General features: G+C 39.6%; 1 protein-coding gene across 3 annotated transcripts in view; it reads right to left on the reverse strand.

Moving 5' to 3' along the window:
- EPB41L2 (erythrocyte membrane protein band 4.1 like 2) overlaps positions 1-27,973 on the reverse strand; it is a 211,885-nt gene that overhangs the window by 132,829 nt on the left and 51,083 nt on the right. The window contains exon 2 of one of the 3 annotated variants that reach the window (XM_089921996.1): positions 20,269-20,341. The exons of the other annotated variants lie outside the window; for them this stretch is intronic. The gene's annotated coding sequence lies outside the window, so the exon portion shown is untranslated. The remainder of the gene's footprint in view (positions 1-20,268; positions 20,342-27,973) is intronic. 3 annotated transcript variants of the gene reach the window in all.

Genomic DNA, 27,973 nt, shown 5'->3' on the forward strand with positions numbered 1-27,973 from the left:
CCATTACCTGTGCCTATGAGATCTTGAATTCTGTACTTTTAGGTTTTGCTAAGATCTGTTCATCCAATGAGGAACTGCTCTTTGCCTACTGATAGCTGCTGACAATACACACCTGTGTAAAACTTGGCTCCAGCAGCGCAAGAGTATTTAAATAAATAACTATATCCCAAAGAGAATAAGAGCTAAAATATAGGAATAAACATTTCAACAGTACAACTGACTTGACGAGGTGACATTTGAGCTGACATCCCGCGGTGACATTTGAGCTGACCTTGAAGGAGAAGGGGGAGCTTACTGGGCCGATTGTAAGCGGGTAGAAGCACACCCCTCACCATTGGAACAGTAAGTGAAGGGCACAGAATCATGAAAGATAAAAGCACTGCAGGGCTTCCCTGGTGGCGCAGTGGTTGAGAGTCCGCCTGCCGATGCAGGGGACACGGGTTCGAGCCCTGGTCTGGGAAGATCCCACATGCCGCGGAGCAACTAGGCCCGTGAGCCACAACTACTGAGCCTGCGCATCTGGAGCCTGCGCTCCACAACAAGAGAGGGCGCGATAGTGAGAGGCCCGCGCACCGCGATGAAGAGGGGCCCCCGCTTGCCGCAACTAGAGAAAGCCCTCGCACAGAAACGAAGACCCAACAGAGCCAAAAATAAATAAAGAAATAAAGAATTATTTTTAAAAAAAGAATACCGTGTAGATAATTTTAAAAAAAAGAAGAAGAAGTTCAGGTTGCGGGAAGATATATATGTACCAGAGATGTTCTGGTTGTTTTGTTTGGTGCAGGCTTTTGGTAGGAAAGACAAAGTAGGGAGAGGTTTAAGATACAAAGGAGAAAAAGGAAAATGAACGTCAGGTAGTTTAGAAGAGAAAGAAAAACGATCAAAACCTCGAGAGAAGAGTTTAGTCTTGGACAGCAGCAGGGACACCTCTAGCCTGGAGACCAAAGAGAAGGTAACTGGAAATATACATGGGCTGGAAGAGGAAGAGGTTTAAGAAAGCTAGAAAGACAGCAGTGCACCTGGAGTCCTATTCTCCATCCCAAATAACTTTGATAACTTTGGAGCATTTAAAAGAGGGGGAAAATAAAACAGACAAGAGAAAATATAGTCAATCTCCTAAAATACATTCAGTAATAATTCTCTTAGCATTCATGTCAACATAGGATTCAAGACGGGTTAAACTGAACAATTTTCAACATGAAAAGTTATTGGCATTGTAAACATTTCAAACCTTGGCGTGCCCCACATAATCTGCTATCTTCTAATATATAAACTGATTTGTAAATCAACATCTATTAAATTACCAAGAATATAATAAAATGAGTGCTATCTTCATATCTTCTGTATAGAGGCAGAAAAAGAAGCTAAAAAATAAGTCACTGAAATCACAAGGTTTGGAGGGGGGTATTTTGTTTTGCTTTAATTATAGCATGTGCCAAGGGCTTGGCTAAATCTATTTTACAAGATACAATAACTATAACTGTAATTCCTATTCTCAAACTGTGAAGCCTATGTCTCAATAAGATGTCAGTTTAAAAGACAAGACAATAAAGACCACGGTCACCACCAGAACCCCATAAGAATATGTGAAAGCTTATAAAACAAAACTCCTTTTATAGAGTTGAATCCTTTCCAGGGTGGGTCTTTAAGACATTCTGACAGTACACACAAATACTATCTCTGGAACAAAACCAAAAAGGCACAGCTGCAAGACATCTTCCACTGCAGTTATAACTGACTCAATAGCAGTCCTTCCTTTGAGCAAGAGAGTCTATGAAAGCCAGAAGCAGAGCTATTTTCCCCTACAAACTGCTTAGTAGAATCACTTTCTCCTGATCCAAAATTGTAGCTTTATTAAAAAGCTAAAATAGACAACATGCAAGTACAACTTCATAATAAATTTATAAAAGAAAATATAAATAAAGCTTGAAAAAAGTATCTATATATGGTTTCCATTAAGAAAAATCCCCAACTGAACCAAAACTATCCTATAATACAAGGATATACACATTTTTTTAATTACAACCTATCACCATCACAAACAGGAAATTTGGATTTGCCTTAACAGAATTTTTTCCCCAAATCTCTAAGGAGTAGCAGTGACCAAAAAAATTTAGATGATTAGTGTTAATATTCTCAATACTGACTTGAACTTTTGATATCTGGATATTTGTGACAGCTAAGAATAAAAAAGTCAAAGACCTTTTGAAATCAATTAGGTATAATCCCAACATAAGAAAAACAATTCAAGTAACCAAATCAATACTTTATTTGTGATGCTTTCCAAGCTGGAGTTCTGACTACGTTTCTATAGCAACATCAACAAAATACTCTTATACAAATACGTCTGCACCCAAGATGAAAACCACTAACCACTTCTCTAGTTCATTCTTACTGGCTTCCAACCAAAAAAAATTAAGAAAAAAAAAAAAAAAAATCAGCCTTCCTAAACTTCATTCCAGAAACTTCAAAACCTAAGGCTTAAGTATGTAACAGTTGCAGTTAACCACAACTGTGAGATATTCTCAAATTCTTCAGAAGGGAGGTTAATGACAGAAGGTATAATTTTATTACTTTTCTGACAATAACTCATTAGGAACAACAACAGAGATGAGAGTGGAAGAAATTACTAACAAATGACTTACTTGGAAAATTATCTAAATTCTAGAGAAATAGAACACTGAAAACTGTGCCAAAATGTAAAGCAAAGAAGTCAATATGCTAAAGCCAAGAGATAAGCAAGTTTCTCTGTGTAAGTTTCAGATATGCTTTCAAAATCTCTTTTGTTGGAATTGTTTTGAAGTAAACAAAATATTTTACTGGGATTAACAGGCCTGCCTATTTTGTGAGCAAGCTCTCTGCTGAGTTATTTACAAACACTCTTAGTTATGCCTCAAAACATCTCTGCACAGTAATTATTACCAAGTTCATTTTATACGTCAATAAAATGAGGCTCAGAGAAATGAAATAACTTCCCTTAATAAGCACGGAATGCAAAATACTACAGTAGTTAATCGTCAGTCCTGGAGTTAGACAAACCTGAACCTGGATTGTCAATCCTGGAGGTAGACAAAGCTGAACCTGGATACTGGCTTAACCTCCAATTACTATGTATGTAGGAGACAGATGCCTCAGGTTTGAAGCCAATTCTATTTTACCTTAAATCAATTAGGTACAACTCCAACACATTATACATTTTTTACATTACAACACAATGCTCATGCAAATTCCCAGCTATACTTCACTAAATACCAAGATGCAGCCTTTACATAAACAGTCTCACTACCTATGCCTCACATTTGCACGTGGGCTTCATACAGGACTTTACTCAACTGTTTCTACTCTAATACAATACACTCTCTTAAAAAATATTTTTTAGAACTACATAAGGAAAACTGTAAAGCACAAGTGAAAATTCTGGATCTTTCTTCCAAACACATACATATAACTCAACAGACACTTACCTGGCACATAATGTTAATGGCTAGGTATACCATATCATGCCTTTCTTCAAAGCTCTGAGGACTATTTGGGAAGACCAGAGAAGTGAAAATGAAAAGCCATCCCCATAAACTTGTGAGTTAACTGTAAATACATGAAGTATATGCCTATGGGCACTACAAACACATATATCAGATTTCCCAAAGCAGTTCTTCTAAGGAAACTTACACATTCCGGATCACACATAACAACTTTTTAAGTGAGATAACATAACCATCTAATGTAGGGATTTGGGACTAAGATAACTGCAGGCTAGAATGGTAAATAGAAAAAATTTGAACAGAACTTTGCAAGAAAGGATAGATTGTCCTCGATGGGAAAGAGGGACAGGGACATTCAAAATAGGCGAGAACAGTCCTTGGGCAAGTGAAGCAGCAAGATGCACAAGATATTTTGGAGGTCTGGGGAAGCAGTGAGCAGGGCAGTGTGCTGACTACTATCACTGGATCAGTCACATACAAAGGTAAGTCAGAGGTAATGCTGAAATATGATAGCTGGAAAGATTGTTGAGGGCTTTGAAGACCAGTAAAAGGACTCTAGGCTAAAAAAGATAGGTCACCTCGCCTAAGGTTTTGTTTTGGTGGTGGGTTTTTTTTTGGGGGGGGGGGTGGTAATAGTGTTATTGAAATACCATACAAGTTACCCACTTTAAGCATACAATTCAATGTTTTTTAGGATACTCAGTTGTGCAAACATTACAACGAACAATTTTAGAACATTTCATCAATCCAAAAAGAAACCCCAAACATCCCAACTCATTCTATGAGGCCTGATACCAAAGCCAAACAAAAATGTCACACACAAAAAAGGAAACTATAAAACAATATTCCTAATGAATATAGAGGCAAAAGTCCTCAACAAAACATTAGCAAACCAAATTCAGCAAGATATTAAAAGGATCTTACACCATGAGCAAGTGGAATTTACTCTAGGAATACAAGGGGGATTCAACATGTGAAATTCAGTCAATGTAATAAATCATATTAATAGAAGGAAGAAAGAAATACATGATCATCTCAATAGAGAGAAAAAGTATTTGACAAAATCCAACATCCTTTCATGATAAAAAACACTCAAACTAAAAAAATTAAAGTAAAAACAAATAGAAATAATAAAAATTGAAGGAAACTTCCTCAACATGACAAAGGTTATCTAAAAAAACCCCACAGCTAACATAATAGTAAATGGTGAAGACTGAAAGCTTTCCCCCTAAGATCAGGAACAAGACAAGATGTCCCCTCTCACCACCTCTCATCATTCTATACAATTTTGTACTTTAAAGTTCAAGCCAGGGCAAATAGGCAAGAAATATAAAAAGCATCCAAATAGGAAAGGGAGACATAAACTATCTCTATTTGCAGATGACATGACTGTATAAATAAAAAATCCTAAAGAATCTATTTTAAAAAGCTAACAGAGTAGTTCAGAAAAGTTTCAGGATATAAGATCAATATGCAAAAACTCAATCATATTTCTATACATAAGCAATAAAATCCAAAAATAATAACTCCACTTAGCATCAAAAAGAATAAAATACATAGGGGTAAATTTAGCCAAGGAAGCATAAAACTTGTACACTGAAAACTACATATCATTGTTCAAAGAAATCAAAGACGTAAATAAATCCATGTTTATGGATTCAAAGATTTAATATTGTTAAGATGGTAATAATCCCCAAATTGACTGACAGATTCAATGTAATCCCTATCAAAATTCCAACTGCCCTTTTTTTACAGAAATGAACAGGCTAATCCAAAAATTCATATGGAATTGCAAGAGTCCAGATAGCCAAACTAATCCTGAAACAGAAGAACAAAGTGAGAGGATTCACACTTCCTGATTTCAAACTTACTACAAAGCTAGAGTAATCGAAACAGTATGGTACGGGCATAAGGCTAGATACCAGTCATTGAACAGAATTGAGAGTCCAGAAATAAACCCACATATCTATAGCCAACTGATTTTGACAAGGATGCCAAGCCCATTCAGTGGGGAAAGGACAGTCTTTCCAACAAATGGTACTAGGACAACTGGATATCCAAATGTAAAAGAATGACTCTGAACCCCTACCCCACACCATATACAAAATTTAACTCAAAATGAACCAAAGACTTAAAATGTAGGAGCTAAAATTATAAAACTCTTTAAAGAAAAAGAGGTGTACATCTTCATGACTTTGAATTTGGCAACACATTCTTAAATATGATGCCTAAAAAACAAGCAACAAAAGAAAAAAATAGATGAATTGGACTTCATCAAAATTAAAAACATTTGTGAGTCAGAGGACACTATCAAGAAAATGAAAAGACAATCCACAGAATGGGAGAAAATATATGTAAACCATCTGTTCAACTAGGGTATCTAGTATGCAGAATATATAAAGCACTCTTACACCTCAACAACAAAATGACAAACAACCCAACTAAAAAATGGGCAATGGACTTCAATAAACATTACTCCAAAGGACATTTCTCCAAAGAACATATACAAGTGGCCAATCACTATAGGAAAAGATGCTTAACATCATCAGTCATTAGAAAATGGAACTAAGAACAAGGTCCTACTGTATAACACAAGGAACTATATTCGATATCTTATAATAAACCATAATGGAAAAGAATATGAAAAAGTATACATAACTGAATCAGTCTGCTGTATAGCAGAAATAAATACATTGTAAATCAACTATACTTCAATAAAATAAATTTTTTAAAAAAAAAGAAAAAGAAAATGGAACTAAGACCACATGGAGATTATCTCCTCAAATCCACTAAAATGGCTATTGAAAAAAACAAAAGAAAGAAAATAACAAGTGTTGGTGAGGATTTGAAGAAATTAGAACCCTCATTAACTGCTGCTAGCGGGAATCTAAAATGGTACAGCAGTTTCAGAAGAGGAGAGGGGAATGAGGTGTGATTGCTTTAAGGGATACAGGGTCTCTTCTGGGGGGATGGAAATATTCTGAGATAGTAGTAGTGATGGTTGCACAACATTTTGAATATAATAAAAACCACTGCACTGTATACGTTAAAATGGTGAATTTGTTATATCAACTTAATCATTTTTTTTTAAAAAGAAAAGAAAGAAACCTTGTACTCTTCAGAAATAAAGAAACCTTGTACTCTCAGCCCCAGGCAACCACTAATCTATTTTCTGTCTCTATAGACTTCACTATTCTAGACATTTCACATAAATGGAATCATATCATATACAGCCTTTGGTATCTGGCTTCTTTCTCTTAGCATACTATTTTCAAGGTTCATCCAAGTTGTGGTATGTATCAGTACTTCATTCCTTTGTATGCCCAAATAATATTACATTTTATGGCTATAGCACATTTTTGTTCATTCATTAATTGATGGGCAGTTGTATTGTTTCTGATTTTGGATTATTATGAATAATGCTGTTGTGAACATTCATGGTACAACTTTTTTTTTTTTTTTGCGGTACGCGGGCCTCTCACTGCTGTGGCCTCTCCCGTTGCAGAGCACAGGCTCCGGACGCGCAGGCTCAGCGGCCATGGCTCACGGGCGTAGCCGCTCCGCGGCATGTGGGACCTTCCCGGACCGGGGCACGAACCCGTGTCCCCTGCATCGGCAGGCGGACTCTCAACCACTGCGCCACCAGGGAAGCCCCCATGGTACAACTTTTTGTGTGGATATATGATTTCACTTCTCTTGGGCATATACCTAGGAGTAGAATAGCAAGGTTAAATGACAGCTCTGTGTTAAGGTTTTTGAGGAACTACCAGACTGGCTTCCAAAATGGCTGCACTATCTGACATTCCCACTTGCAGTGTACACGGGTTCCAATCCCCCGAATGTTTGGCTGCGGCCAAGCAGGATAACCACTAAATGTTGCTTGAAGATAAATTTGGGGGCCCTGAATTGGAAAGGAGAGATAGTAGAAGCAGGGACAGTCTAAATGGAAGGCTACATAAAAAGGTTCATGAAGGTGAGGGAAACAGGGAGAAGTTGGTCACAGGGTACAAACTTTCACTTATGAATAAGTTCTGAGAAGCTAGTGTACACCATGGTGACTACAGTTAATAACAGTGTACTGTATACATGAAATTTGCTAAGACAGTGGGTCTTAAGTATTCTCTCGCCAAAAAAAGTAACCGTGAAGTGATGGATGTGTTACTTTGATTTCAGCAATCATTTCACAATGTATACATACATCAAATCATCATGTTGTACACTTCCAATATATTACAATTTTGTCAATTATACCTCAATAAAGCTAAGAGAAAAACAGACTTGTGTGGAAGCAGCAGTAGCAATGATGAATAAAGGACTGATATTTAAAAAGTTTCAGAGAAAAAAGTCCATAGGCATTGATGTCTAAATAGACAGTAGATAAAGAAGAGGCACAACTAAAAAATAATGCCAAGCTTTCCAGGTCAAAAGACTGGAAGTTTCAAGATTTTGGAACTTTTAGGGACACTGAGTTTGAAGTGATGATGTGACATCTAAGTTCCTGGAGAGGATTCCAAAAATCAAAGAAAGAGATGATGATTTGGGAGAGAATAACCCTACTTCTAGCATTTGTTACTATTATTAATCTTTTACCTTAGTTCCAAACAAGTGACTATTCTTGAAAGTTTTGGTAATACAGTAATAGAGAAAAAAGCATCTTAAGAGCTAGGATTTCCTTAAAAAAAAAAAAAATACTTTTTGACTGGCAGAGCATCCAAAAGGGCTAAAACTAAATAAAAGTCTGCATAACAAGAATGGAGTTCAAGGTACTATAACAACCAAACATGGTAGATGGAATCTACCTACTCAAGCAGATACAGCGTCACCTACATGTGTTCTATGAGGAAATATTCAGAAGGAAGTCTCAGTATATTAGGTTAATCTACCTAAGGAACACTGGCTACAAACCAGCTCAACAGGGCAAGATAAGTGCTAAGAAAGAAAAGATAGGAAACCCCGTATCAGATTATTCAGGAATTATTCATTCATTCAGCAAATAATTAAGAGCCCATTGATTGTCAAACAATTGTGAACACAGACGTGATAACTGCCTTTGTGGAGCTTATAACCTGATGAGGGAGAAAGGCAAAGCAAAGTCAATCGGAGAGGGGGGAGGTATATCTAACAGGGAGGAGAGGGCCCAGTGAAAGGAAGAACCATAGAAGGAAAGATACCCAGGGGAAGCTATATCTAAATGAAGACCTGAGAGTAGAATATTGCTGGCAACATGCACGTAAGTCTAGACATGAGAGAAAACCTGACATATGAGCAGGGAAACCCAATTAGTAAGTTAAAATCTAGAACAGCAAGAACCTCATAAGGTAAAAAGCTTTGTCACAAAGTCTGAGCCTCTTCTGAAAAGCAAAGTGGTACCATGAAAGGATTTTAAGCAGAAAACTAAAAGGACTTTAAAACTACTATTCTGACTACAACATGAAGAACAAAAATTTTTTTAAACTAGAGGGGAAAAAAAAACCCACGAAGACCAGACAGAACATTACATATTTATCCAGACAAGAAAGGATAGCTGTATTAATGTTTAAAAAATAAAATATTAACAAATGGGTAGCCACAGTCTCTGCTCCCTCTCCCCCAAAGAGAATTCTGCCATTGTAATTTCAATTCTGAAAGCAACCTGACTGATTTACTGTGGGATGGGCTCAATTACTAGAGAAAAGAACAGATCTATAAAGAACACAGGAGAGACTCAAACTGTAACTGAGAGAGTTGGTGTTTATTGTTTGGGAGGAGACTGGCTGAAGGGAGGGAGTATGAGGGCTGTTTTTAAACTGTGATGAGGAAGAATCCGAAAAATTCATAAAGTGATGAAAAGAATTTTTAAGTTTTGCTGTTATAATGGAACCACTTTTTGGTTTTTCAAGAGACCAGAGTAAAAACGTAAGTGGTTTGTCAATTCTTTGTCAATGTTGAGACCTGTGTTTCTTTGGCTACCAAAGTTAAAACTGGACCATGAGGGCTTCCTTGGTGGCGCAATGGTTAAGAATCCACCTGCCAATGCAGGGAACACGAGTTCGAGCCCTGGTGCAGGAAGATCTCACGTGGTGCGGAGCAACTAAGCCGTGCAACACAACTACTGAGCCTGCGCTCTAGAGCCTGCAAGCCACAACTACTGAAGCCCGCGTGCCTAAAGCCTATGCTGTGCAAAAGGAGAAGCCACCGCAATGAGAAGCCTGTACACTGCAATGAAGAGTAGCCCCCAGGCTTCCCTGGTGGCACAGTGGTTGAGAGTCCGCCCGCCGATGCAGGGGGACACAGGTTCGTGCCCCAGTCCAGGAAGATCCCACATGCCGCGGAGCGGCTGGGCCCGTGAGCCATGGCCGCTGAGCCTGCACGTCCGGAGCCTGTGCTCTGCAACGGGAGAGGCCACAACAGTGAGAGGCCCGCGTACCGCAAAAAAAAAAAAAAGAAAGAAAAAAGAGTAGCCCCCCGCTCTCCACAACTAGAGAAAGCCCACGCACAGCAACGAAGACCCAACACAGCCAAAAATAAATAAATAAATTTATAAAGTAAAAAAAAAAACTGGACCATGAGAGAGCTCAGCTTTGTGCACATTATAGTATCCGAATAGAGAAGGTGTTAGTGGAAGGAATGGATAAATTCAAGAAATATTCAATTGGTAGAATGATAAGAATTTGGCAACACAGGGGAGTCAAGAAAGAGATAAAGAGCAATTAATTAGGCAGCAATGTCATTCACTGAAATAGTTAACAAAGGAGGAACAGAGGGTTTGGAGACAAATTAATGAGTTAATTTAAATTAGTTAACAAACAAAGAGGTATAAAGGAATAAGTCAATAGTAAAGATAAAATGGACTCGAAGAAAAATACTCAATCCAGAGGAAAGCAGGAACAGAAAAAGAAACAAAGAACAGATGGGACAAACAGAAAACAAAGAGCAACATGGTACTGGACAACACCACCAGCAATTAGATGAAACGTAAATGGCCTAAATGCACCAATTAAAAGACAGATTGTCAGAGTGGGTAAAAGTAAGACCCAATTCTACGCTGTGTACAAATAATCTACTTTAAGTACAAAGACTGGGAACAAGAGAAATGGCATGAAGAACCAAAGTGTGATTTGCACAGAATGAATTGTGATGGCAAATCAAAGAGATGGCCCTAGACAGCAGAAATGAGGTGCTCTGTTTACTATTAAGATTAAGGGGGAAAAGAAGTCTAGAAAAAGAATTCATAACACTATAAATAACTGTGGTCCATATACTATGTTGGGGTATAAGTAAACGTCCTGAAGGTGTTTAAAACCTAATTATACATGTAAATTTTTGTTACTAAACTGGATAATCTTGGCTCAAAGTCCATGACATGGAAACACCAGCAGCTTTGAACCTAAAATATGTCCATTTTAAGGCTGTGGTACTCCTTTCCTACCCTTATTTCCACTTTCCCTTTCTATTAGCTAACCTAGTAGAACGGGCACTTCCATGGCTGTCTTCTTCCACACCTACACAAACCATGCTGGTAGTCATATGGGGGGTAGGAGAGAGCAATTTAATCTGTTACACCAAATATGCATTTACAGGGGCTTTACAGTTTACAAAGCGCTTCACCTCTTCCCAATTACATTCATATTTAATAAATTTAAGCTAAGAGACTTTTGACGTGTCTTATTTGTCTTTTGTATAATAGAAAGCTCTTATTATTGGGTACCCACATTTTATTTTGCTTGTCTTCATAAATCTAATGCTATAGTAATATTTTTGTTCTTTGACTCCCAAAATGCCTATATTCTTTAAAACAGCAATGTCCAATGTTATTTGAACTTCACCACGTATGTACTTCTTTCTACCAAATTTTAAGATTTGAAATTACGGCCAAAAAATATCAATGAACATTTTGAGGGGTTGTGCTAATTACTAGGGGAGGTGGGAACAATATGAAGACCTAATATGCTTAACTTGTTATCTTTGTTTTACTCCTCTTTAGAAAAGGATATTTAGCATTTGCAAGAGAGAAGCATAAAAAATATTTTTTCAAGCTTTTATTCTAAGACTGTGAAAAGTTCACATCATGGTTATAATTTGTTTCTCTTGGATCTAAACATACACCCACCCATTGGCTTCAGAAAAATGCTTGGAAAGAAACCCTAGGACAGTTATACTTCCTGGAAATTTCAACTGGGGGAAAAAAAAAAAAAGTATCCCTTCCCTGAAGGGATAGCCAGTAGCAAATGATGCAAATGTTCTTTTGTATTAATACCAATTTGTAAAAACCTATTCTTACACAAGATACATTCATTTGGGCTTCCCTGGTGGCACAGTGGTTGAGGGCCTGCCTGCCGATGCAGGGAACATGGGTTCGTGCCCCGGTCCGGGAAGATCCCACATGCTGTGGAGCGGCTGGGCCCGTGAGCCATGGCCGCTGAGCCTGCACGTCCGGAGGCTGCGCTCCGCAACGGGAGAGGCCACAGCGGTGAGAGGCCCGCGTACCGAAGAAAAAAAAAGATACATTCATTCATTCAACAAATATTTCTTGAACAACTATTAAGAAGGTAATTTACAAATGGATTCTCCCTCTCACATACTTGATACGTGGTATGATTTTATTAATTATTAAGCAAAATGATTATGAAAATTTTATTTATCCAGTTTTGCTGGGCAATTATTCCCAGTCCCCAGAATGCTTCTCTCTGCTACTGACTGGCTGCCTCTCCATGTGAACAGTCAGATTCCTAGGGGCAAAGACTGCAATCTTACAACCATATTCCTCAGAGCCCAATACAATACTTGGCATACAGTAAGGTAGCCAAAGGAACATTTGATGAATGAATGAATGGATGGATGGATGAATCATATTCATTAAGTAGTACAAACAAAAATCCCAGTAAAAGAAGAAAATAAACTGAGTACAGGCGTCACTCCTGATCCTTTCCTCCCTCTTCATCCAGGCTCACTTTGTTGTCCTTTTCTCTATAGGTACTTCTACTGCTGAAATGACCATTTGTGAATTCCTGGTATCAGTTTGCCTTACTGTGAACTTATCAGCAACGCAGTTTTCTTCCTCATCTTTGAACGCCCAGCCTGGTGCACAGTAAGACTGGGCACAAATTTGCCTCATAATAAAGAGCAACAAATACCAAAGACACCTCCTTAAATCAGTATTGCCAAGCTTCAGATTATTATTGTGTAGTAAAAACAATGTACTGAACTAGTAACAATGAGACTAACTATTAAAATTAAGTTAAATAAATATTTGATCCTAGTCACTTGTACAATAAATACCACCCAAATCATAGCACCAGATTTTACCGAACAGAAATACACAAGTGCCTACTGGAGTTGGAAGTGTCACCTAGAAGCCATAAATAAAAGAAATATGAAAGGAGGCTTCCTCGGGCAGACACCTTTAACTGAGGGTAAAAAATCACCAGCACAAATACCCAGGGAAATCTGGTAATTCTTCAGGAAGCCTGGTGTGTAATGTTTCTAAAACCCAGATATTTGTAATTATGCCTCTTACTTCAAAAAAATAATAGCAATGAAAATTTCTGAAAGGCTTCCAGTGGCTCTGCAGGGAGTACGGAGACCAAACTCCTCAGTATAACTTCCTGGGTTCAGCACCGACTGGCTCCAATCCAGATCTGCAGCTCGTCTTCTGCTTCCCATGCCCTCTCACACACACCCTGAACTCCAGCTATACCAGCCTCCTCAACACGAAATGCTTCCGTGTCCTCATTAATGCTGACTCTCCTCTGTCTAGACTGTCCACTTCCCCTGTCTACACTTGAAGAAAAAAAGAAAAAAAAAAAAAATCCAACCCAAGCTTCCAGGTATAAGGTTAAAAACAGGCAGTTTGTGACCAAACCTAACAATAGCTCTGTTGCTGATTTTTAAACCACAGAACACTCAGAATAAAACTTTGGGGGTGTGGATGGGGATCAAGTTATTTGTGAATTTATGGTACACACACTCTCTCACAAATCACAAGGCTCTGAAAGAGAAGTCTGGTACATGGCAAACCAGCCCAGCAGAGAGTGGCTACCTCTCCAGCCATACCCACTGGCAGAGAAAGCAGGATGCCAAGAATGGCCAAGTCAAACTCAAATGGGCTAAGAGTAATGCAGCCCCTCCCCCAAGACAGCCCTGAGGTCTATGTGACTGATGAAGGCACTCCTCCCAGGGGACAGAACAAGGGGCAGTAAGATCTGATCAGGAATCACACTTCAAGGATGAGCTATGCCCAGAGCAATATTTATGGCTATGCGACAGGGCAGGGCAGAGCACTGTCCAGGGGGGAAATCTGAACAATGCAGCTGATCACTGACAAATGATCTGGATGGAAATGAAGCTAGAGGAATAAACATCACCGGTACACTGTGTTCTATGAGACAAGTCACTGCAACTAGATGCAGTAGGTCAACAGGACTTTGTATGGTCTGTGCTTTGGGAGGGAAGGACTGTACCTGCAGCTGACCTATGTAAGGTGATATACACACAAATATACATTATACTTAAATGTATAGAAATGTGTGTGTACATACATATACATTAGTCAAAAAGGGTAAAATGTAGCACTCCTAAATAATCAACTTAGCTTCCATACCTAACTTCCCCCTTTGTCACCATCTCCCTCATCTTTTCCTCCCACCATAGTCAGCCACGCTCTATAAAGAATTTGGCTAGTTCTATTCAAGCCATTTGGGTTCAGCCATAATTCAGGTATCTCATATCCTCCTCCTTAATCCCTTTTTATCTCTTCCCATTATCCCCTGTAATTCCATGTTAACTATATATATCAGAACATCTAATTCAATAAATGTTGAATGAACAAACAAAACGGCACAGTTATAACAAGATAAGGAAATTTGTTTCTGCTCTCTTATCATCTTAATATCAAAAGTAATATTCTTCCCATTGGATCCTAGAGTAATAAGAACCAGGCTTGAGGTTCTTCTTGTCTTCTGGAGAAGGAATGGTCTGAGTATCCACCAATCGCAGGGGGAAGGTTTCCTCCCACCTCAACCTTTAATTATATAGGAATACCCATGTAAAGAAAGTTTATTTCAGCCATGGAGTTTATTGTAACAGGATCTGTCCTGTACCAATTGTATATTTATTTTTAAAAGAAACAGATGGAATGGGATGACACAGGGCTTGGTATCACTGTCTAAAACAAGCCCAGCTGATGGCTAGACATATACACACACTGTAATCCCTGTGTACCTCTGCCCCAGACGACAGGAGTCGGGCCACAGCAGAATCAGCTCTTGTTGGAAATCAGTGAGCCAGCTGTCCAGGACAAGCCAGGGCTTATGTGATCAGATCTTTACTTATTTCAAAGGCTTCTTAACAGTTCTAATATAGACTTATTATGCTTTTATGATCCTGGAAAACATCCAAAATGATTAGCCTATCCTTTTCTGACTCGTATATCTTTAGGCAATAAATGCACGGACTTTCTACTAACTGAGAACTTTCAAGTGAGTCCATCTAATGCATGAATGCCCTATGGAGTAACATTTCCAAAATTAAGTACTACTATCTTAAGGATTTACAGGACTTCCCTGGTGGTGCAATGGTTAAGAATCCGCCTGCCAACGTAGAGAATGGACTTGAAGACACGGGGAGGGGGAAGGGTAAGCTGGGACGAAGTGAGAGAGTGGCATGGACATATATACACTACCAAACATAAAATAGATAGCTAGTGGGAAGCAGCCGCATAGCATATAGGGAGATCAGCTCGGTGCTTTCTGACCACCCAAAGGGATGGGATAGGGAGGGTGGGAGGAAGATACAAGAGGGAGGAGATATAGGGATATATGTATATGTATGGCTGATTCACTTTGTTATAAAGCAGAAACTAACACACCATTGTAGAGCAATTATACTCCAATAAAGATGTTAAAAAAAAAAAAAAAGAATCCACCTGCCAATGCAGGGAACAGGGGTTTGATCCCTGGTCCGGGAAGATTCCACATGCTGCAGAGCAACTAAGCCCCTGCGCCACAACTACTAAGCCTATGCTCTAGAACTGGCGAGCCACAACTACTGAGCCCGCGCACCTAGAACCTGTGTTCCACGACAAGAGAAACCACCGCAATGAGAAGCCTGCGCACCTCAACGAAGAGTAGCCCCTGTTCACCGCAACTACAGAAAGTCCACATGCAACAATGAAGACCCAATGCAGCCATAATAAATAAATTTATATTAAAAAAAAAAAAGAATTTACAGACACAGAAAACAAACTTAGTTACCAAAGGGGAAGGGAGGGAGGAATAACTGGGAGTATGGGATTAACAGACGCACACTATCATATATAAAATAGAAAAACAACAAGGATTTACTGTATAGTGCAGAAAACAATATTCTATATCCTGTAATAAACTATAATAGAAAAGAATTTTTAAAAGAATATAGATATATACATATGTATAACCGAATTATTTTGCTGTACACTTGCAATTAACAATATTGTACATCAACTATACGTCACAATTTTTAAAAAAAGTTTAGATACATTCACTGTATTTTTGCCAAGGAAAAATAAGCAGGTTTAAAAAGATAATGCTGGGGCTTCCCTGGTGGCACAGTGATTAAAAATCTGCCTGCCAATGCAGGGGACATGGGTTCGAGCCCTGGTCGGGGAAGATCCCACATGCCACGGAGCAACTAAGCCCGTGTGCCACAACTACTGAGCCTGCGCTCTAGAGCCCACAAGCCACAACTACTGAAGCCCATGCGTCTAGAGCCTGTGGTCTGCAACTGTGTTTCACAACAAGAGAAGTCACCACAATGAGAAGCCTGCGCACTGCAACGAAGAGTAGCCCCCGCTCGCCGCAACTAGAGAAAGCCCGCGTGCAGCAACAAAGACCCAACGCAGCCAAAAATAAATAAATAAAATTTAAAACTTTTTTAAAAATCATTTTTTAAAAAAAGGATAATGCTCTGATTTTAACCCATGTGTTCACAGATAAAACACTGGAAATGCTCAGCCAAAACGGTAACAATGGTTGTTTCTGAATGTGGGCAATGGGAAATTTTGCTTTATTTGTATTTTTCTATATTACCAAGTTTTCTCCACTGAACATATTATTATAAAGAAATATCTTAATAGATTAAGTCCATTAAAATAAAAAATATGAAGCTTTCTCCCTTTATTTCTATACTCCTGCTTTAGCACTTTTAAAGCAGTGCAAAACAGGATGACTAAGTCCCAGCAAAGTTATAATAAACTGGTCATGTGCCATGTGGTATAGATTTACCTAAAACACAGAGGTACATTCATGCTATTCTTCCTTGAGCTTGGCACTGTCTACAAGAAATTACTCTAAGAAGCACATGCTTTCAGACACTGTTACATCAGAGGCCTTTTTTTTAAAGTTAGATTTTAACTGGATTTAAAAGAATGAAAGGAATTTCCTGGATTTTATCAGGGTAATTTCCCAAAAGATTTTTGCCCCACTTCTTACTACAAGGATTAAAGCCACTTAGCAAATTAGACTGTGTACTTGCCACTTAAAATGCTATTCAGAACATATAAATTAAGAGATCTTTAAAAAGCAGTACATGTCAGAAGAAGTTGTTTTAACAGTTTCCTATGAAGTTAGTCAAAAAGCATCAAACATCTGAGTGCAGGAGGGGTCTACTTTCAGACCACACAGCACTATAGACAGGGAACACATATCTACATTGAATCAGGAAAGAACCTTTCTTTATTTTATCATCATATGACAAGTATCACTGTCAAGTTTTCACTACAACTTCATTAAAATACCAAGCCATACACACACACAATTTAACACAGCAGCAAGGAGGACAGCGACATACTTTTCAGAACTGCAAAATGGCATCTGCACAATGTCTCAAAGGAATGACAAAGGCACTTCTTTAGTCCAAACAAAGAGAACAATGTTTCCACTAGGACATTACAGGACTATTTTATTTCAGAGGGGGAAGGCAGTAAAAATTAACACAAAACAGAGCTGAACGTGTAGAATGACAGTCTGTGGAGAAGAATTAAAAGAAACTATTGAGGAACACAAGTTTCACTCATTATAGTACCGAAAAGTAAAAGAGTGCTTAAAGTTTTAAAAGTTGGGTAATTTCAAATTGTAAATCTGAAAAGAAAAATAACTTTAAAATTAGAAATATAAAATTACATATCAGTTGAATTAACGATGTTAGATTCATAAACACTGTGCATCTATAATTCATTTTGTTTAAAAGATGGCTTATAAATAAGCTATCATTTCACTTAACTTCCCAAAGACATTGTATTAAAAATGTACTGTCAATGCCTCCATTTTACAGATAAGGAAATTGAGACTTGTAGATGTAAAATGACTCAGTATAAAATGATTCAGTAATGGGCAGATGTGAGTTTTGATTCCAACTCTTTCACTTATTAGCTATGAAATTCTGACTTTCTTTCCAAGACACCTTACTTTGAATTTCAAGACTAACAACATCAAATAATGTTCACAAGGATTAAAGACAAACTACTGTCAAAAATGGGACAAGAAATGTCCTAAAATAGCATACGGAAATGGAACTAAATGCTTAATAAATTGGAGGTAGAGAGGAAATCGGGATACACCCACTCCATCAAGCAATGTCTTCAAAACACTGTTATGAGAAGGGCTTAAGAAATGCCTTCAGAAAAATAAACCAGCAAGAGAATGCCAAGGCCAGGATTAATTACAAAATAAATATCTAAATATATTTGGTGGAGAAGGTTCCTCACATTTATCTAAAGTGTATGTACTTAGTTATCTTCAGTGGAGAATGCCCTAAAAAACTGTTTGATGATTTTTGTACTGTAGGAAAAAAACGCAGTTATAATTACAAACAGTAGACACTGATTAAAGTAAGTAAAACCAATAAAGAAACTACCAACAGGTAAATTTTTTCTCATAACTAATAGTTTCTCATAAATTTGTTAGCCCTACTTTGAACAGGGCTACCCACCTCATCTTCCTAAACTCCAGTTCTGATCACATAATTCACCTGTTTGGAAAACCTCAGTAACTACAGGAAAAAAAACCAAAGTCTTCCACCTGACATGCAGGCCCTGATACTATCCATGATGATTTCTATTGTTGACGAGGGAAAAGCCAAGAGACTCCAGGCTCACTCCTCCAGACTCTTCTGAGAAGTGAGCAAACCGAGAAGCATGCCCATCACCACCACCATCGGGCAAAATCCAGTTACCAGGCTATGGCCTTGCCAAAGACTTCCCTGCCATCCTTCCCTCCTCCAGATGCCCACAGCACTCCCTTGCCCGCTTCCAGAGCTCAGCACTTTTCTACAGTACTGGCCCTATGCCCACATCTTACCCACCATACTTAACAAGTCTGTCTTACTCATTTATCCCCCAGAGCAAAACACACACCACTTTGTACAAAGTTATCCTTAGTCCATTTGGGTAGAAAAAAATGAGGGTATAAGAAAACACCTTTAAAAACAGAAACTGAGGGCACCTATTTTTCCAAACAATTCCAGGCATCATCATCTTATTTTTCTATTATCCAAGATAATCACCTTAATGATTCAATAAAGTAAGCCTAATATTACACTAAACGACACTCTAATGGAATAAACACTATTTTGACACATTTATAATGAGAAATCTCATGCCATCTTTTAAGATTCATACGAGGAAAATGTGAGGAGTGTAGGACTTACTATCTTCACCTGCATGATCGGTTCTCATGGGTTAAGACTGACCTAAAAGGTTGTTATCTTCAAAAAGGTACTGAATTCTAAGAGAAGCAAGAAGAAAATAGAAATGGCTCTGAAATAAGTCCTAATGATGGTATGTTTTGGGATATACAGTCCTCCTGAATCATGTAAGTTTAGGTCTGGGAGGTGCCTGAAAAAATAATGTAGCCAATCCTTTGTATAACAAACACCAAAGAATCTAAGAAATTCTAAACTGAGCTAAGTGACTGAGGGATTTTTTTTTTTTTTAAAGAATATTGTAAGAAAAGGCAGCAACCTAACCTCCTGGCCAGGTATTTCTCATTTGCATGAACTTATTACGATCAACCAGGTGATGAGCTCACGTTTCTGAATGAATTTGCCCCTCAGCATTTTCTCAAATGCAGCTCATTTTCCCAAAACATGCTTTCCTCTTGATTTTTCCTTTCCCAATGCACCTCACACTGTGGAGCTTCCAATTCCCCACAGGCTTAAAAACAGAAAAATGTAGACTAGTGGCTACCTTTTTTTTTTTTTTTAAACTACAAGCATTGTCATAATCTCTCCTTCATGCAAAGCATTTATCAGATGGAAGTATGCAAAATCTTCCTTTCACCGCTCAAGGTGGCACAGAAAATGAGGGCAGAAAGCAGGAACAAGGAAAAAGTGAAGAGGTACCCGCGCAAGAAAGCAGCAGCCGTGCCTATCAGACCGAAGCCATAAGAAACACTATTTTATTCTTCTGGAACACTTAAATATATTGTGTAACAGTAGTCACAAAGAACTTTTAGGATATACCTATATAAACACAATATAAGTTTATCTTCCAGAAAAGCCAACCAACCCAAATACCAAAATCTGTACCGTATCTCAACCAGCTCTGCGGCTGGTACCTCACTGGTAGTCATCCTTTACCTACCTTTGCTGCATAACAGGTCCTTGTGAGATAGAATTCAGGGATACTCATTCCGTCTTAGGAGAATGACACTGTAAATAGCTTAAATACCACTGCCTCTCATGTGGTCAAAACAGAGCATCTAAAGAAAAACACCGACTCACATTTACCAGGAATGGATTCACTGGGTAACCACCCAAACTCCTCGGAACTCACATGTGAAGCCCAGCTCTGCGATCACTGCTACCACCTTGCTCCCACCTTGCTCGCTGGCACGATCCAAGGACGCCTGGATTAAGATAAACGCCTTAAGTAGCAGTGCTGACACAATTCAGTTCCTAACGCTTATGTCAGAAGCGGCCCAGCCCCAGGTCAGGAAATAATACGACTGATACTAGAACCCACGGGTAAACATAAATATCTTTAGGAGGTAGTGTTCCTTTTCCAATCGTAAAATTAATTCCCAAATTATTTTCCTCTTTTCACTGAACCAAACACAAACAGGTGGAAAATAACTCCAAACAGCTGGAAAGTATGCAGAGCCATTATTACTTAAATATAATGAATTTAAAGACTTCGCAAGACAAATAAGATCACACTCTAGCAACACGAGACTTCTTTAAGGGAAAAGAACACACTTGTGTGCGCACACACATCATACAAGTGTACTTGGTCCCTGAGTGATGTGGGTGCTGCCAGCTCCTAGAATTGGTCTCCTTTTGCATCCCATGTTCTATGTCCTAACACTTCTCCACAGTGAGCAAGTTGGGTGATGGGGAGGCCTCAACACCTATTCTAAGGCAAGCAGCTTAGAGACAGGAAAAAAAGGAGTTGATCAAAAAGGAGATTCTTCACACTACACTGAACAAACTTTTTGGAATAAATTAAGCACAGCATCGTAAGAAACGCAGAGCACTGCCAGAAAAAAAAGAAACAGAATTTTCTTAATTCTGTTTCTTCCTACTTTAGTCACTCAGACTATTTCCATTATATTCCTCCAACACTTAAGCTGTCATCTCTAGTGGAATTTCCCCACCCACCCCAATCATTTGAAAAACTTCTGGAAAAAAACCAAAAGAATAATCAACTTTGCCAAATGACATTCAGATTTTGTCCCCACCCTAATATTTGGCTATTCATCCTTATTTCTCGATCTCTTTCCATTCTTACTCCCTTTTCTCTTCCCCCAACTACAAATATATCCCAGCAATTATTTCCCTTCTTCCCCACTCCCTACTCCTGAGATTTTCAACACTAAGTTTCTTCATTCCCCTCATCCCATCTTCAATTCTTCTCTCAATACAAAAAGTCAAGAAATGTACAAAATCGTAAGTCTTCAAGATGCAGAATTTAATATGCTGAAGACTTCTTGTAGAGAAATTTTTCCAAGAAAAACAAAAACAGGATTCTCCATCACCTACTTTTCAGACAGCCCTCCAGGAGCCCTCCCGTCAGCTGTTTTATATGGTTTCTTCTAGATTAACTAAGGTCAAACAGAGGTGACGGTGAGTCTGAGGCTGTGTGTGCCAGTATATTGCCTGAATCCATAACAACTGCCTCAAAAAGGACATCTAAATACCCACTGACCAAAGCAATGTGCAAATCATGCTAGACTTGCTTTTTCTGCAGAGATATTCCTGAAATCTGCATTACCAGCAGGACTATCAGCTCACAGAGAGGAGCGAGGAGGCCATGTTCCCTAATTTGCCTTAACTGCGTTCAGAACTCTTTTACCAAGTTATAGTAATAATAGGGTGAGCCTACAAGGTGCTCTGCTAGTACTATGGAGATGAGACAAAGCAGAGGGGAGAAAGGTAGAAGGAAAGAAGGAAAATAACAAGACAACATCCTTGTCCTTGAGGAGCTGAGAGTCCAGACTGCTCATTCACACAACCCCGTAGAAAGTTAACATTCATAATGTGCCCACATTTCAAGATAACAGTTGAAGAAATGCCGTTAAGACTTGTGTGAGAAATTGCCAAAGGAATTATACAGCTAAGAACTACAGGAATTCAGCAAAATAAGGCAAATATAATTCCAGAGTAGAAGAAATCTGGCATAGGAGATGATAACTAACAGTTTGGCAAAACCACTAAAAAGTTTGAAGTCATTTATTGTTTTAACATGGCAGAAAAGAAACACTTCAGAGACACTTATGCTTAGTGTAAAACATACATTTTTCAGCTTCACTCCTTTCAGGTTCACATCAAATAATCCTAAAATAGCAGCAATCCAGCCATCTCATAATGGTTTCTAAACTTCTCCAAATCACTTGGGGCAAATTAATTTAAGTACACAGGTGTGTTTGTGTAGTCTCAATGTTTCACTTTTTTTCAGACTCCAAGTTATATGAGATGGATTAAATAAATTCTCTGGGGCAATGCTTTCTAATTTATCCTAGAGGATAGTACTTCACAAATGTTCACCAGTAAAATAGGCAGAATGGGATAGTTAAAAGTATACTGGGCTAGGTGGAACCAGTTCTAATTCCAGCTCTGAAAGTCATGGGAATTAAGAGCAAGTCATTTAACTTCATTTTACTAAATTTTCTCATCTATAAAATAAAGACAGGGAGGATTCATTACCTCTTAAAGTACCTCATAGTTCTACATTCTAAAAAAACTACTTGGCATGGCAAAACCAAACATATAGTATGAGCCCTACTTTGTGAAATGTATACAAATATGCATTTACTGAAGTATTTAAACCACTGAATATACGGTTATAAATAATAAAAACAATATAATATTAAGTGATTATGTCTGAAAGTAGGAATGAGGCTGGCTTTTATTATTTGTTTCTCTGTATTCCAAGTTTTATTCAACACATACATTTATCATGAAAAAGATTCAATCCCTTGAATCCAAGCTTGACATTTGGAATCAGAGCTCTTCAGCCTCTACGAAATACACTGGAAATCAGAGTTCTCTTGGAAACATGACAGGTCCGTCTTGGATTAGGGGGAAAGTAGAGGGGGAAAGCCCCTCAACTTTGTTTTTCCACAACTACTTTTCTCATCTAGTCTGAATCCCCTCCTCTGTCCCCACCCTTCCCCATAAAAATCTCTTGGGAGTGACTGAACGCGAGTAACCTAAAACTGGAATTTCTGGAAGTGCGTGGTTTTCCCAAAGCACTGTATTTTCATCTCCCTACTTCCACACACACACCCAGAATTGGATTTCATACTTATTTTGCAACAAAACCTCACAGCAGTACTTAAACGTCCTTTAAAAAAAAAAAAGGCATGGGCAGCCTATATTGGAAAAAAAAAAAAAAAGAATGATTTGGCACCTGTGGAGGTGATGTCATTACCAGCCATGGCTCTGAACTGTCTCTGGAATGCAGCTTAGGCCACCCAATGCTATTTAACATAAAGCACAGTCTCTCCTGGCCCAAGAAACCTCACAGTCACCCTTGACTGCACTCTGCTTAGGAATCCAGCATTTACAACTTTTCAGCTTTAAACATTTCCTAGAGCACAGCAGATACAATCAGCACCATCCTTGAAGGTCAAACTTGAGCAGCTCTAAACTGTTATAACATCCGCAGGCCTGAGGAGGACTGATTCTGCACGCCTGTCTATAGGCAATCCCTGACTCGTGATAGGCCAGATTTCGAGTCATTGCCTTGGGGGAAAAAAAAACCATACACGCACAGCAACCCAAGATGAAGTGAGGACCTCGTTGGGGACAGAGTGAGCACACGGGGGGAATGAGATGAGGATGACAAAAGTGAAGCAGGAGATGAGAGCCTCCATCCTTATTCTGTAAAATGAAGCTAAGAAAATCTAATTCCTGCCTATCTGTACAGATAAGATAAAATAATATAGAATGACGGTTTCTGACATAAAGTAAACTCTAAGTAAATGTTAGCTATTATTATTTTTCCCCCACAGAAACAGTCATTAAAGGGAATATTAACTTCCCAAGCCTGCTTAAGAAGGTCCAATTAATCTATAACACACCTGAAAGTACTTGAAAACTTAACTGCAACTTTTAACACTTCTAAGGAAAACACACATAAGGAGGTTCAACTAAAACACATTTGCTCCCCAGAAGAATGAGTAGGGGATGACCCTTTCTGCCATCCTTCATTCATACGAGACAGCCTGATGAAGAATCCTGATCCCACCACTGCTCCAGCCAGGGGCCCACCCAGAGATCGGGTACCTGACCAGGGGTTGGCATGGCAACTCTTGGAAACTGGGGAAAAAGATCCGCGGGAAACTGGGCCTCTGCCCAAACCACCTAACTCCCCACTCCACAGTGCCCTGATCCCTTTTTTAAGAGCCACGGAACTGCGGCCACCTGCTTCCCACTGCCAACGCCTGACCAACATGGTCCAATACGAAGGGAAACGAAACTCTCCACCTCCCGAGTTCAGTCTAGAAAGCCACACAAGGCCTTACAATTTACTATCAAGATTTTACTACTCACAGCAATGGGAGATGGACCAGGAACATCCAGATGTGTTTGTCTGCTTCACGTTTCTAAAGGCAAAGCCAAGATCACACTGGGATGCTAATGCTAATCTGTTTTTTAAAAAATCATCAAGACAGCAGAAGGAGAAAGAAGCCAGAACTTATATCTCACAATTCCCACGACTGTCTGCTTGATCTTTTACTGAGTTTTGTCCCCTCACAACCCTCTAAAAATTAATTTTCAATTTTCTACGGCTGATTACGTGTTATGTGGTCACCATAACTCTAAGCTGCAGAAAGCTCTCTCCCTATGACCCAGAGCACGTGAAAAGCTCCCTCTCCTTACCCCGCAGCTTTTACAGAATTACAGGATCTTGGCGATGACCCACACGCCGACATTTTTCCAATCTATTTCCCCCAGTCTGACAGGGAAGCTCCACAGACCCAGTGTTGAGCCAGAAGGTCAACCGATACCTGGGTCATACTTTTCTCTACCACCCGACCACGTGTAGTCTCTACTAGGGGAGAGGGGGGCTGAATCCCAAACCTAGAATGCATTCCAAATCGAAATCATTTTTATTACCCATACTCCTACCTACTCCTTTCTCTAAGGCACAGAGCAGAAGAGCAGAGGGTGTGTGTGTGTGTGTGCATGCATGTGCACACATGCATGCACGCTGGTTCCCACTTTAAAAGTGAACCCCATGATCCTGCCCTCCGCACCCTCAGTTACCCATTCCCACGCTTCCCAAACACTAGCTTTCAATTTTTTTGTGACCCAGAGTAAAACATTTACATCCCAACCCAGTTCACAAATACACAGTAAACACACCCAGTTTTAATGAAAACACAGTTTTCAAATGGTCGCTCTGATCAGGCCTAAAGCCTAAGCCTAGGCAGTCTGTGCCAAATCCAGCCCCAGCCCCTCTCCGCAGTGAGCCTTCTCCCTGCCAGCGGGCTGCCTCAGCGGAAAAAGGGGCACCTCTTTCCTTCCACTCCCCTTTCTCTTTCTTCTCCCAAGGGGAAGACTCATGCAGTGGCAGAGCTCCACTCCAGCCAGGGGGGGTGGATCCAAGGTACGATAACTGCTGATGGAAAACTTTTCCCAAATGGGAAGCCTTCTTTTTTCACTTCAGGTAAAATTCTGTGTAGGCTAGATAAGGTCCCAACTCTCATGTTGTTTATTCATTTTCTAAATGCCAGTCATGACCTTCTAAAATGATTTCTTGGAAAATCCTGTCCCAGACCTATAGATGATTCTACCATTATCTCACTTCCGTTCGTCCCAACCTCTGATCCCCTTCCGCCCTGCTTCTTGAACCACCACCCCCAACTACTTTGGCCCTGAGCAGCCTGTGCCTCCACCACCTTCCCGCTGCCCTGTCTTCACTACCCTCCTTCCGCAGCTTGGATTCCACGGGCCACTAGACCCTCAGCTCCCAGCCCTGCTGTCCTCCAGCACATCTGTGTGCTCTGTGGCTCCACCTAACTCTGGCCCTACTTCAGCCTTGTACCCATGCCGCCAAACAAAAAACATGTGATGATGATAACTTTTCTCATTCAAATTCATGGCCACGAACTTTAACAGGACTCTTAGAGATCTCCAGATATATCCTACGACAGTTTCCTAGTCAACCCACACCACCACTCACCTGGACATAGATTTCACACTTACACATAAAGCAGAAATAATGACAGACAAAAAATATATGACACTGGATATTGGATCTTCCTATGATCTCAGCTACAATCTTACTACAGCTGTCCTCCAATAAGGAAAACCAGAGAGTGTTCAACAAAGTCAATGTTATAAGAAATAAAAAAGTTACTAGCCATTCTTTTTCTTAAAAAATCTGCCCAGTACAAGGCTGACTTCCAATATTAACAAGTTCAAGGGCATTTAACCATTAGAGAAGAAAAGAAAAAGTCTTGGTTTTCTCTTATTTTACAAAAATGTTTGGTAATATTCTCTCCTCAATTCTCTTACTAAAGTAGTCCATGTACAACTCTGCCCTGCCTCTCTAATCACTGTCAGGCATAACAGTTCATTGTCCAAATATAATTTGTTCAGCCAGGCAAACACCTGCGCAATCAGGCATGTTCAATTTGCAAGGGACAAGTCCAACGGCGTGGCCACAGTGATAAGCACTGGTGCCTGGCTAGTGGGCCTTTTGCTGAAAGAAACTGCTTTTCCCATAATTATCTCTATTTTGAATCAAAATGTCTAATAAATGTTTTTATGTAATTCAACAGAAAAACAAAACAGGTGCATTACAGAGTTGCTGTTTATTCTAACCCAGGCCACTAACGGTGGCACTCAGGCACATAATAACCCCAGAGTAAAATAAAGCTGTGTCTCTTGAAATTCAAGGGCCAGGAGGAGTGAAAGCTAAGGAAGCAAATTTGCCCAAGGAGGCAATAAAAGGTCAAGACCAGAACTCAATGTGCTGTAAGAGAGCTGCCACAGGGAAATCACTGCAGGGTTTCAAGAGTTATTTCTATCACTTTAAAACTCAGTTCTTGTGACTTCCCTGGTGGCACAGTGGTTAAGAATCTGCCTGCCAATGCAGGGGACACAGGTTCGATCCCTGCTCCGGGAAGATCCCACGTGCCGCGGAGCAACTAAGCCCGTGTGCCACAACTACTGAGGCTGCGCTCTAGAGCCCACGAGCTACAACTACTGAACCCGTGTGCCATAACTACTGAAACCCACGCACTTAGAGCCCACGATCCACGCCAAGAGAAGCCACTGCAATGAGGAAGCCCGCGCACTGTAACGAAGAGTAGCGCTTGCTCACTGCAACTAGAGAAAGCCCGCACACAGCAATGAAGACCCAACGCAGACCAATATCTATCTACCTACCTACCTACCTATCTCAATTCTTGCTGGAAGGGAGCCGTACACGACCTGACTACTCAGTTGAGAATCTAGACTGAAATCACATATGCCAGAAAATAGGCAGATTTGAGAACATGCAAAGGCTATATGCCCTTCAGAGCAAGAGGGTAATTTAGCTTAGAGGAACCTCAGGTCAAAGACATGAACACCACTTAGACCTGCAGATATGGCCGAGGCCACAGGCTAGCCTTCCCGCCTCAGTCACCCAGACTGCTAACGTTTAAAAAAAAAAAAAAAAAATGTGCACAGCACAAGCAACACCAATAAGGTCATGTTAACAAAACAATTCCCACCCTTCACTTACTTAGGCTCCTTTCCCGGCCCCTGAGTTTCCAAAGCTCTACCAACTGTCTTCTGTTACTGAGTTTTAAGATTCCTAAGGCATTTCTTCCTCCTCCCTCCCCCTCCTCCTCCATTCATCCACTCCATGTGTAGGGAATGGCCACTATATACCGAGCACTGTGCTGGGACACATAACCTAGTAAGGGCCGCAGGAGAGGAAGCCAATGATTACAATTCACTCTGAGAAATACCTACTTAAAGCAACCTGCAAAAAGGCAGACGAGCAGAGAATGATGGTAAAATCCATCTCTGAAGGATGA

This window comes from Delphinapterus leucas, chromosome 12, assembly GCF_059928025.1.
Source record: "Delphinapterus leucas isolate spDelLeu-1000000601 "Yukka" chromosome 12, BTC_Dleu_Yukka2, whole genome shotgun sequence".
Lineage (NCBI taxonomy): Eukaryota > Metazoa > Chordata > Mammalia > Artiodactyla > Monodontidae > Delphinapterus > Delphinapterus leucas.